The sequence below is a fragment of the Castor canadensis genome, chromosome 12, assembly GCF_047511655.1.
Source record: "Castor canadensis chromosome 12, mCasCan1.hap1v2, whole genome shotgun sequence".
In the NCBI taxonomy this organism is placed as follows: Eukaryota; Metazoa; Chordata; class Mammalia; order Rodentia; family Castoridae; genus Castor; species Castor canadensis.
Genome location: NC_133397.1, coordinates 88,855,425 through 88,866,283, shown reverse-complemented (window position 1 = coordinate 88,866,283; position 10,859 = coordinate 88,855,425). Strand labels below are relative to the sequence as shown.

Sequence of the window (10,859 nt, the reverse complement as noted above, 5' to 3'; positions counted from 1 at the left end):
GGGAAAAATAGGATTTAAAGAGAAGAAAAAAGTATAACCAAAGCCAGTTTCAGGAAAGCCAACAGTCAGTGCCAAGCTCTTCCTCTCGACCCTTCCTTTAAGTGACTAAGTCATTCATTCATCACTCATGCATGCGTGTATGCAATGAGCATTAGTTGGTTATCTACTGTGTAGCAGGCTATTAGGACCTCCTTTTTTTCTGAATATATTTTGAACAACAGCTGGACTATTGTGTTCTAGAACAAATGTCTTGTGTCACCTATAAGATGCACCTATATCACACCAGAAATGAGTCTGGACAGCAGCCTTCTATAGACTCTGCTGCTACTTCCTGAATCTTGGCCTCCAAGGAGAGCCCAGTGGTATTCAAACTTTTTGACCACAGATCAACTACCCTCTCTGTTCAAACTTTCCAGGGAAGAGATTCTGAAATAATGAAGAATTGGATAGGAAGAGCAACAATGAAAGTTGTAGTGCACTTGATAGAAATAACTAAGAAATGTTCATATTTTTTTGAGGCAGTCAGACTTGGTCTCTACTCCTGATGTTTCCTTCCACTTAAACACTCCTAGACCCTCACACCTAAGAGAGGAAGTATGCAGGACCTTATTGTGAGTTTCCAAAAGGAGCTGAGTGTGCATGGCTCAGTCTCCTGCTTGTGTCTGTTTCTTAGGGAACAAATCATGGTTAGGAAGCAAGCTGCTGCTGGGATACTCTGTGCCCTAGATTCTCCAGAGACTCCTGTAGGCCTGATCTTACTGGTTTTATAGTGGCCACATGGAAAACCCATGTGAGACAAAAATCTAGAGGAGTATGCTAGGACACATGAATGAATGGATGGATGGGTTTCTGGTACAGAAAGCAAAGGACAGAGAGAACCCACAAGCCCTAAGGCATGAAAGGGGATAATCAGGGGTTCCGTTCCATGATGATCATTAGAGTCACCTGCAGAACTTTGCCAACTCCCAAAGCCAGATCAGAGCATCCAGATATCTTCTGGATTGTCTTGTTTCCATCTTCATAGGGGATTCTGGTCTGCAGCAGGACTAGGAACCTCCCTCCACTGCAGAAAAAATACCTCTGTGGGGGAACCACTGCACGCATCTTGATCATTCAAATGCTGAAGGAAAATCTCAGGCTGAGGCGCACATAGAGCCATTCTTACCGGGACCCAGGGGCACAGGTGTGTGGGTGATCTGCTGAGGGTGACTATGCAGCTGGAGGGCAACTGAGAAAGGTGCAGAGGTCTAGGAAGTACAGGCGGTCATGGTCACTGCCTGCCTACTGACAACAAAGTGGGGAAACTCTGTCACCAGACAGGGGCTAGAAAGTTGGCATAATGAAAAGTTACAAGTATGCTGGATGAGAAGAAAGTCACCCCAAAAGGTCAGAGCCTGGAGACATGGGTCTATCCCCAATGATGTGTCATTCAAAGCATAGGGTCCCTGGAGCTAGGATTAGATGCATGGCTGTGATTTCTCCCAGATGGGACTAACCCTATTGGAGAAATTGGCTGAAGAGAGCTTACATTCCAGTTCACGATTCCAGTCTTCTGGGGAGACTTGTTGGATGACAGGTAATGAGTCACCTTGAGTCTTTCATCAGCAGGTGTGTCATTTCCAATTAGTGCCCAGGGGTGCTAATGCTGGTCTGGGGTCTACATGCAGAAATCCAGCATCCAGGCTGGCATCCACTTTCCCTTCTTCCCTCAGATCTCCCCTAAAGCTCTGCTGTAGTCACTCAGCATCAGTACAGGGTCCTGAGGACAGCATTTGCCTGGAGAATCAGCTCCAGGGTCAGGGAATGGCTTGTTTTAGAATTTAGTATGGGTGGGGTCACGGCTCTGAGATAATCTCATGTTAACCTAAGGACTCTTTCAAAGAGGACATGGAAGAAGTCAACTCAGGGTCCCAGGCCCTGCCAAATATGACCGCCCAGACTGCCCTTGCCTCTTAATGGGACTGAGCAAGACAAATTGTCAGGGCAAGACTCAGGCTTCAACTTCAAAAGTTTTGAGCTTGGCTTGACATCGGCTTTGGATATGGCCAAGGCTCCAAGTAAAAGGCTGTATTTCTATACACTAACTTCCGCTGCTCATGCTCACAAGGTCTTAAGGCAGCTGCTTACCTGTGCTTAGTAAAGGACACTGACATTGCGAACATACTTTACTTTTGGCCATTTAATTTCCTTGCATAACTTCTGATGCACCAGCAGCCAATAGTTGTATTAACTGTTTTATTGATGACTGGACACCCACAACCTTGCTGGGGGATCTGACCCCTGAGGGTCTGCCCCTCCCAGGTTCAACAGATTCCTACAGATAGTGAACAGCCTATCCAGAAAATGGGCTTTTCAAATACAAACCAACCAATCAGAGGCCCACATTCCAACCACCCACACTGTGGTTCACTACTATTTGCCAGACTAGGGACAGCCCCTACACTCCCACTGAAGTTATTGGAACCAGCCAATCCTAAACTTGCCTCCCACAGAAACCATTACAAGGACTCTCCTCTATATCTTTGACTGGCTGCCTCTGCCTCCTGACCAAACCTGGTGCTTCCCCATGCCCCTCCCACACCATGCCTGCCTACCCAATCCCCACTTGAAATCCATGAGTATAATGGATTCAATGTCTCCTGACAGTGGCTTTACCATACCAGAATAATAATGAAATTAACATCTTAAACCAGCCATGTGGGGTAGAAAGTACGAGTTGAATTGTCAGTCTCAGGAATAACATGGTTTTGAATTTAATTTAATTCACATACTGTTCTTAACCATTTCTGAGCTGTCTGAGGGTTAAATCCGTATTGCTCCCCAGAAGGCTCACATAGATCCAGGAACACACTCTTGTATTTATTTCCCTGGCTTCAAAGGGTCAAGGTCAAGCAGGACTGTTTTGATGGACAGCTCAGTTCCATGCATGCAGTATACAGAAACCCCAATAAAACAAAAAACTGAGAAATACTGTACGAGAGAGGGACACTAGTTTTCCATTTCTGATGCTTCCTTTCCTCGGAGGGATTTGTTCGAGTCACTCTGGTCCCCTGCCAGAGTCCAGAGGTGCCTCATGGTGTCTTTGGAGGAGGAACTGGATATATGCAGCTCATCATTTCATCTTCTTGGTAGCCAGGCTGCCCCCAGGAAAGCAAATATTTGCTTTGCTTCTTCCTTCTGTAACCTTGACAAGGACCAGACCCCCACCTCATCCCTGATCAGCTGTTCTCCAGCTGCTTCAAATTATGGGATTTGGTATTAGGAAACACATTGTTCCTGCACCTCTAAGCCACTGTCTCTGTGATGTAATACTTCAACTAAATGAGCCTCAATTTCTCTGTGTCTACAATGTGGATAACAATACTTGCCTGGTACATTTTTTGAGGATGAAATTGAGAAAAAGAACATGTAAAATCTTGTACATGGTAGGCACATGTTGTTTTCCCTTTCTTCATTATTGCTTTTTTCCCCCTCCCTTTTTGTCTGAAGCTTTCTCCCTTAGAGGCTGGTAACTGTAGACCGGTCAGTTTCTAAAAAATCAATGGGCAGTAGACGCTAAGCATTTCTTTACAGAAGGTTTTGTCGTGCAGGAAGACACATGAGGAAGTGGGTTTTGCAGGCATGTCAGAGACAAGGTGGGTGTGCTGATGGCTGAGCCTTGTGGTGGACGGTGAGAGCCCCCACTCCTACTTTGGAGCTTAGACGACCACATGAGCCATGGAGGGGCACTGGTCCTGAGTGCACAGAGGGCTACAGACACCACAGCTGGCAGAGGCTCTAGTCCACGATGCAACTGAACAGCTTGCCCCTAGACACCCTGAGGCCATGTCCTCTTGGGGTAACAGTGATTTCTTGGAGCCCAGTAGCAGTTATAAGTAGCATTGAAGATCACATAAGGCAGCAGATGCCAATGAGTGGGGATCACAAGTATGGGAAAACAACCCTAGAAACACAAGGAGCATTTGTGTGTCCTAGTGAGCCATGGCAAGGGGTGGGTCATGGCAAAAACCAGTGAGTAGGAGCAGAAGCATGGAAACTCAGCTGAGTGCCACAGGTTGGGGCCCATTTGTTCCCACAGGCTGGGAAAAACCCAAGTGGCATACCATTTATCCACACAGCAGACACTTCTCAGTTACTTCATGGGGAGGTGACATATATAGGCAAGGCACAGAAGTTTGAGGTTTCCAAACATTATCTACTTCTCCCTTTCCCCATCTTTTGTAGAGGCGCTATGAAAAAAGCCACCTTTGGAAAGATAAAACAACTGAACAGCTGAGATCATCCACATTAAAGAAAGAAACAAGACTTACCACAGCGCCCCTTTTGGGGTGATGACTGGGGAACTCTCTAAGCCACTTATACCCAAGTGGCAATTGAGCACAGGCTGACACCAATATCTAGGGCTCTGTTAGAGTGTCTAGACTCCAACCATGAAGAAGCCCACCAGTTTTTCTTAATATCTTTTCCTTCTTCTCTCTCTCTCTTATGCTCTATTCAGGTCAGGACTCAGACTTTGGACCCCACTGGAGTTTGGGGCACAGGACTTTGGTCCCTGTTCAAGTCAGGGTATCAAATACCCTGTGGAGTGGGTCTCCATAGGTGCATCCTTTACAAAGTGAGGGCACAAGACGAAAACTCAGGACTGGCCACTCTGGGGTAAAAAAAAAAAAATCACTTGAAAAAACATGATTAATGTGTCACATGAAAGGTTTCAAGCCCCTTGCCACATGAAAAGGGTTTTTTTAGTCCTTTAGCTGATCGTGAGGTGGTTTATTTTTCCTTATTTTCCTGTCTCCTTCCTCTTTTTTTATTTCCACAGTGGCTCATATCTTCTTCACAGCCCTTTTTGACAAACCTAACTACTTTCATATCCTCTGTCCTTCTCTTTGAGAAGAAGACTTCCTTAATCTCTTGCTTTAATAATCTGCCCAAGTTCTTTCAGAAGGAGGTCGTTCTTCTTGTAGATGGAATTTTCCACCTGTACTATGTAGAACATGGCCCAAGTCACACCTCTCCACCTACCATTTTTTCCTTCTTTCTTCTGAAACACCTCATTTGCTATTCTAACCTTGTAGGTAACTTGGTTGTGACTTGAGTCTTGATTGACCACTAGCATAAAAATTATTACCTGTGAGATGTCTTTCAAACTAGAAAACCTGAGAGGCCAACCAAAGCTGGAACCAACTACTGGAGTTTTCCCATGAGCAGAGACTCCAAGTCAAGCTGATGTTAACTCATGGTTTTTGACCGATCTCAGGTGGAGAACATATACCCTCACCTTGTCCCCATGACATGAAGTGTCCAGGGATTTCTATTCCTCTAATAAGTGTGGCCAATGGTCCCAAACCAGCTCTGAAGCAGTTCTAGAAGTTGGACCTCTGCCCTTTAGTATCCCCTTAATGTTAAGGAGGAAGTCATCCTTGAGGGAGGAATGAATAGAGACTATTATGGGGACAAGAGATATAGGTTCCATGCCTTTAATCCATAAAACATTCTATCCACCAAGTTTCTCTCCTCCCTTGTCAAGAGCATATGCCTGTCCCTTATTCCAGGATTACAAGAGGAAAGAAACTCACCAGGTACAGCATAATGTGAGAAGAACGTCTCCAAAGACTTTCCAGTCTTCGATTTCTCTCTTACTTGGGAAAATCCCCTTAATTCAGCAAAAAGCAATTTTTCAAAAGTCATGACTATAAACCCCAAACCACCCCAAAAGTCCCATAAAATGCCTGTACTTTTCTCAGCCTGAATCTTCCATTATCAGTGCTACCTCCTTTGCTTTGTCTTTTTTCCTTCCTATTAAAATTTTTGCCTAAAAGGGAAAAGGAAAAGAAAGAGTAGAAGAAAAAGAAAAGAAGAGAAAAGAAAAACCAACTTGTTTGTCTAATTTGGATTCCAATGCATAGAATTAGGTTAGTAACAATCCTTCATTCATGACACACATTCTTCATTGGCCCCTGAATGCCCTGCGTGCGACAGGTCTCGCCTGGCAGGCTTGTCCGCGCTCGGTGGGCCGTGGGGGGCCGGGCCCTGCGTTCGTAACCCCGCTTGCTCCGTGGCTTACAGACTCCGCGCCACTGCGCGAAGGCCCCGCCGACATGAGCAGCAAAGAAGGATCGGGAGGGTTCAGGAAGAGGAACCCTCATAGCCAACTTCCACATAGCCACAGAAGAGAGGAGAAGGATGTGAATTCGTCTTCACCTGTGATGGTGGCCTTCAAATCATTTCAGCTGGAACTGGATGCTCGGCGCGACAAGTACGAGAGGCTGCCGAAACTGAGTCGGGATCTAACTTGGAGAGTAAGAGGACAATCTTTCTGCTCCATAGGATTACGAGTACTCCTGATATGGAAGAAATACTGACAGAATCAGAAATTAAGTTGGATGGTGTCAGACAGAAGATATTACAGGTAGCCCAGGAGCTAGCAGGAGAAGACATGCATCAGTTCCATCGAGCCATTACTACCGGACTACAGGAATATGTGGAGGCGGTCTCCTTTCAACACTTCATCAAAACACGTTCATTAATCAGTAAGGAAGAAATTAATAAACAGTTGATATTTACAACAGAAGACAGTGGGAAAGAAAACAAGACTCCCTCCTCTGATGCCCAGGAGAAGCAGCTTGTCACGTGGAGGCTGAAAGTCAGGCCCGTGGATTACCTGCTGGGAGTGGCAGATTTAACAGGAGAATTGATGTGTACATGTATTAACAGTGTGGGGAACAGGACATCGACACCCCCTTTGAAGTGAGCCGGTTTTTACGCCAGGTGTATGATGGGTTCTTTTTCATTGGCAACACGGGGCCTAATGAGATTTCCAAGAAGCTGTACACGTTGAAAGAGAGTCTGGCCAAAGTAGAGCATGCTTGTTCTGCCCTCAAAGTCCGGGGCTCAGAGATTCCAAAACATATGCTGGCAGATGTGTTTTCAGTTAAAACAGAAATGATCCATCAGGAAGAGGGCGTCTCTTAGAGCCACGCCAGGCAGCTGCTCTGCTAAGAACTCAGACCCGCTCCTGAGACTGTTACTTAGTGCTTCATTGGACTTCATGGTGGCTTTTGCATAGACGTGTTTTTAGTTGTACTGTTTTATACTGTACACAGCTGTATATAAAATTACCCGGACGAGTCACTCTCACTGTTCCGAAAGCGTGCACACGAGTGCTGGCAGTGTATGCACAGTTGAACTTTTTGCTGACTGACCTTTGTTGCTTATGTGTTACATGAATATATTTCACACTTTCTGTCATACTTGTTTTAATTTACTGTATGTGAATTCTGGAGTGATAATTTTTTAGTGGACGCCTTTTAAGTTGGGGATTTCTTTATAGAGAGAGAAAAGATTTCTTAGTTAAACTTATAGACTTGGAGCTTCCTGTTTAAATTTCTTGGTCATATTGCGCCAAGCCTCCAAAATAGTATTATTCCATGGAACAAAAATTAAAAATTAGTAAGCTACCAGTATTTAAATATAAGTTTTAAAGTATTTCAGTGAAAATTCCTATTAAGTTTTGGCCACCTTTAGGCCATTTTGAATTTATATGAAAAAGCCTTTCAGAAAAGTTGGCAGGTACCCAGATGTTGTTTTTTGTCCTTTATCACAGAAGATATGGTGGAGAATTGGATCTAACTTTGTAATGTTTTCAGTGGTGAATTTGAGTTGAATTATGAACTTGTGTATAAAACTGAAAAGCTTTTTGTAGTGACTATTTAGCAGGATTTTGTGGGGTTTTTGGGGGGCATTAGGCATGTTTTGGGAGGCTTTCTTATTCTAGCATCTTAGAAATTACATTCAAATAATTATAATGATAATTTAAGTACTGAGTTAACCCAAACCTTTATAGCTGTCCTGAGGTGTTAAATTGATAAAGTTGCCAAAGAAAGCATGTATACTTTAGCAATAAGACAGTTGTCAGCCCAGCCGAGAGCAGCACCTGTTGTCTGTAGTGCTCTGTAGGGCTTGGATTTGCTGCTGAAATTAGCTGTAGCTGACTGTGTGTGACGTGAAACTTGCTTGAGCATGACACACCTGGCCGACCATCAGACATTTCAATCTGCCTGTGTAAGTTTTAGGAGTCTAGATACTGGATTTTATTTTTGGAAAGATTATCTGTTTGTAAGGGCTGATTCTTTGAAAATGTAATTTTCCAAAAAACATTACCTAAAAGAAAATAAATCAGACATGCCTGATGAAAAAAAAAAGTGTTCATTTTATAAGTTAAACAATGATAATCCACTACCAAACATGAGATCTAGAAGTTAATGAAACTTACATCTTCCTAACCCACACCAACCCTTGTCCGTCATGTGTTTCCTGACATAAACACTATCCATACACACACACACACACACACACACACACACACACACATTTATATTTAAGGCATGTACATGACATTGGGGGTATGTCTCAAGCAGAAGAGCACCTGCCTGGCAAGCATGAGGCCCTGAGTTCAGACCCCATTACCACCAAAAAAAAGGGAGCATATACATTTTAATTATAGATATATGCGTACGTGTGTGTGTGTGTGTGTGTGTGTGTGTGTGTGAAAGAGAGAGGGAGAGGGAGAAAGTTTAGTGTTAGTTGTTTTTCACTACAAAAGTGCATCTTGGGCACCATGGTATGATTTCTGGGGATTATTTACTCAAGGATATGTTTCCATATTGTTGCATGTAGTTTACTTATTGTAATAATTTATTTATTCTACCACTGGACAAAGCCACTGTGCTATTTTACCACCATTTATGCACCCATTCTCTTGCCTGCTGGGTATTTGGGCTGTCCCTACCTTGCATTTCCGCTTATTATGGACATTTTCAGATATATATACAGAAGTCCAAAGAATGGTATAATAAAATGCAGTGTAGACATCATCAGTGTCAAAAATCATCAACATGTGGCCAATCTCATTTCCTTATTTCATCTATTCTCCCACCCAGCACTGGATAATTTTGAAGCAAACTTAACATACCATCCCATAAATAATTCAGTATGTCTCTTAGGAAGATAACAACTCTTTTTTTTTTTTTGATGTAGCTATCCCCACATTATGGTGATTCCTTCATATGAGCACAAATTCAGTGTTCAAGCTTCTCCTGCCATCTTATGCTCTTTCTAACTCCATGGGCCCACACCTTACAGACTATGCTGGGAAAGAGTTGTTGGCGGTTCCTTCTGGCTGCAGTCAGCTTCTTTTCTGGGTCATTGCTGACACTGCCAGAATCTGCTGGTGGGGAACTCAAAGAGCCCTAGAGAAGTCCCAGGAAGGAAGAAGATATCACATGGCATCCAAGCCACAGGTGCAGAGGGGAGAAGTACCCACATCTGTGATGTCCTTGCCAAGTCCTTCCATCTCAAACTTGCTTTCCCTCTTGTCGTGACATCACTGAACAGTCAGAGCTGGGAAGAGATATACAAACTCTTGACTCTTGTTAGTAGGTGCAAGTTGGCCCCAGGACCCCACTGGCTTGCTGTGTATTTGCTACTCAGGGTCAAAATGTCAGTGGAATAATTAGGGTGTGAGAGTGATTATTTCCTAGCAACCTTGACCTCACTCTTTAACACTTGATAAAGTGCTAGTGCACTGGTATCTCAAAGTTCTTTTATTTTACAACTCTGATTTCCCTTTCCATGGGTTCCCACATATATTCTTACACATATTAGAGAGTTGATGCTATTAGACAATTTGTGTTTTTGTAAAACTCATAAGCTGAAACTCCAACCCCCAATGGGATGGGATTGGTAGGTGAGGGGCATTGAGAGGTAACTGGGTCATGAGGATAGCTGTCTGTGAGCCAGGAAGCAGCCCTAACCAGACACTAAAGCTGCTAGTGGCTTGACTTCTCAGCCTCCAAAACTGTAAGAAATGAATTTCTGTTCTTTATAAGCTGCCCAGTTTGTGGTATTTTGTTATAATAGTCCAAATAGACTGAGATGCATACCTTTCTAAAAACTTTAGGTAATTCTATATGCTTGAGTTATTAATTCTATTATGTTAGGCACAATTTCCTTCAAATTATATTTTTATCACTTTATTATACAGAAATTATAGCATAATTAAGTAAATAGTCTCTACTTTTTTTTTTACTTATATCTTTTTTTTTGTTTATTCATATGTGCATACAATGTTTGGGTCATTTCTCCCCCTACCCCCACCCCTCCCCCTCTCCCCCCATCCTTTCGCTTCCAGGCAGAAACTGTTCTGTCCTTATCTCTAATTTTGTTGAAGAGAGAGTATAAACAATAGTAAGAAGGACAAAGCATTTTTGCTAGTTGAGATAAGGATAGCTATACAGGGAGAGTCCTCGAATTGCTTCCATATACAAATGTGTTACATTCTAAGTTGATTCTTCTCAAACTGACCTTTTCTCTAGTTCCTGATCCCCTTCTACTCTTGCAATTCTGTTGTTGGTAGTGAACAAGAAAGAGCTCATTCTGTTTTCATCTAGTCTGCAAATATTTATTAAATTCCTGCTTCTAAGTATTGGGAGGACAATTGTGATCAAAGTGGTACCTCTGCCCTCATGGATCTTCCACTCAGGTGGGGAACACAGAAAACAAACAAATGTAATGGAAGGTCTGTGATGATAAAACCTGCCATGGCACCAAGCAGACTGAGGGGACAGAAAGGTGTGGAAAGACCTCTGAGAAGAGCACATTTGATCAGGTGCCTAAATAAGTAGATGGGGGACTGATCTAATTTTCCTGCCAGTTGATTTTGTTGTACTTAAACCCATTTATCCATCTGGATGTGTTTATGTATGTGATATAAAAGAGGCTCTGATTATACTTTTCCAATTCATTTACAATTGTGTCAGTGTCCTTACCTTCTCTTCATATTTACAGTGCTGTTAGGAAGT

At 43.1% G+C, this 10,859-nt stretch overlaps 1 pseudogene; it reads left to right on the top strand.

Annotated features, from left to right (window-relative positions):
• Positions 1-6,083: 6,083 nt before the first annotated feature.
• Positions 6,084-8,192, top strand: LOC109682264 (translin-associated protein X pseudogene; annotated as a pseudogene).
• The last annotated feature ends 2,667 nt before the right edge of the window (positions 8,193-10,859 follow it).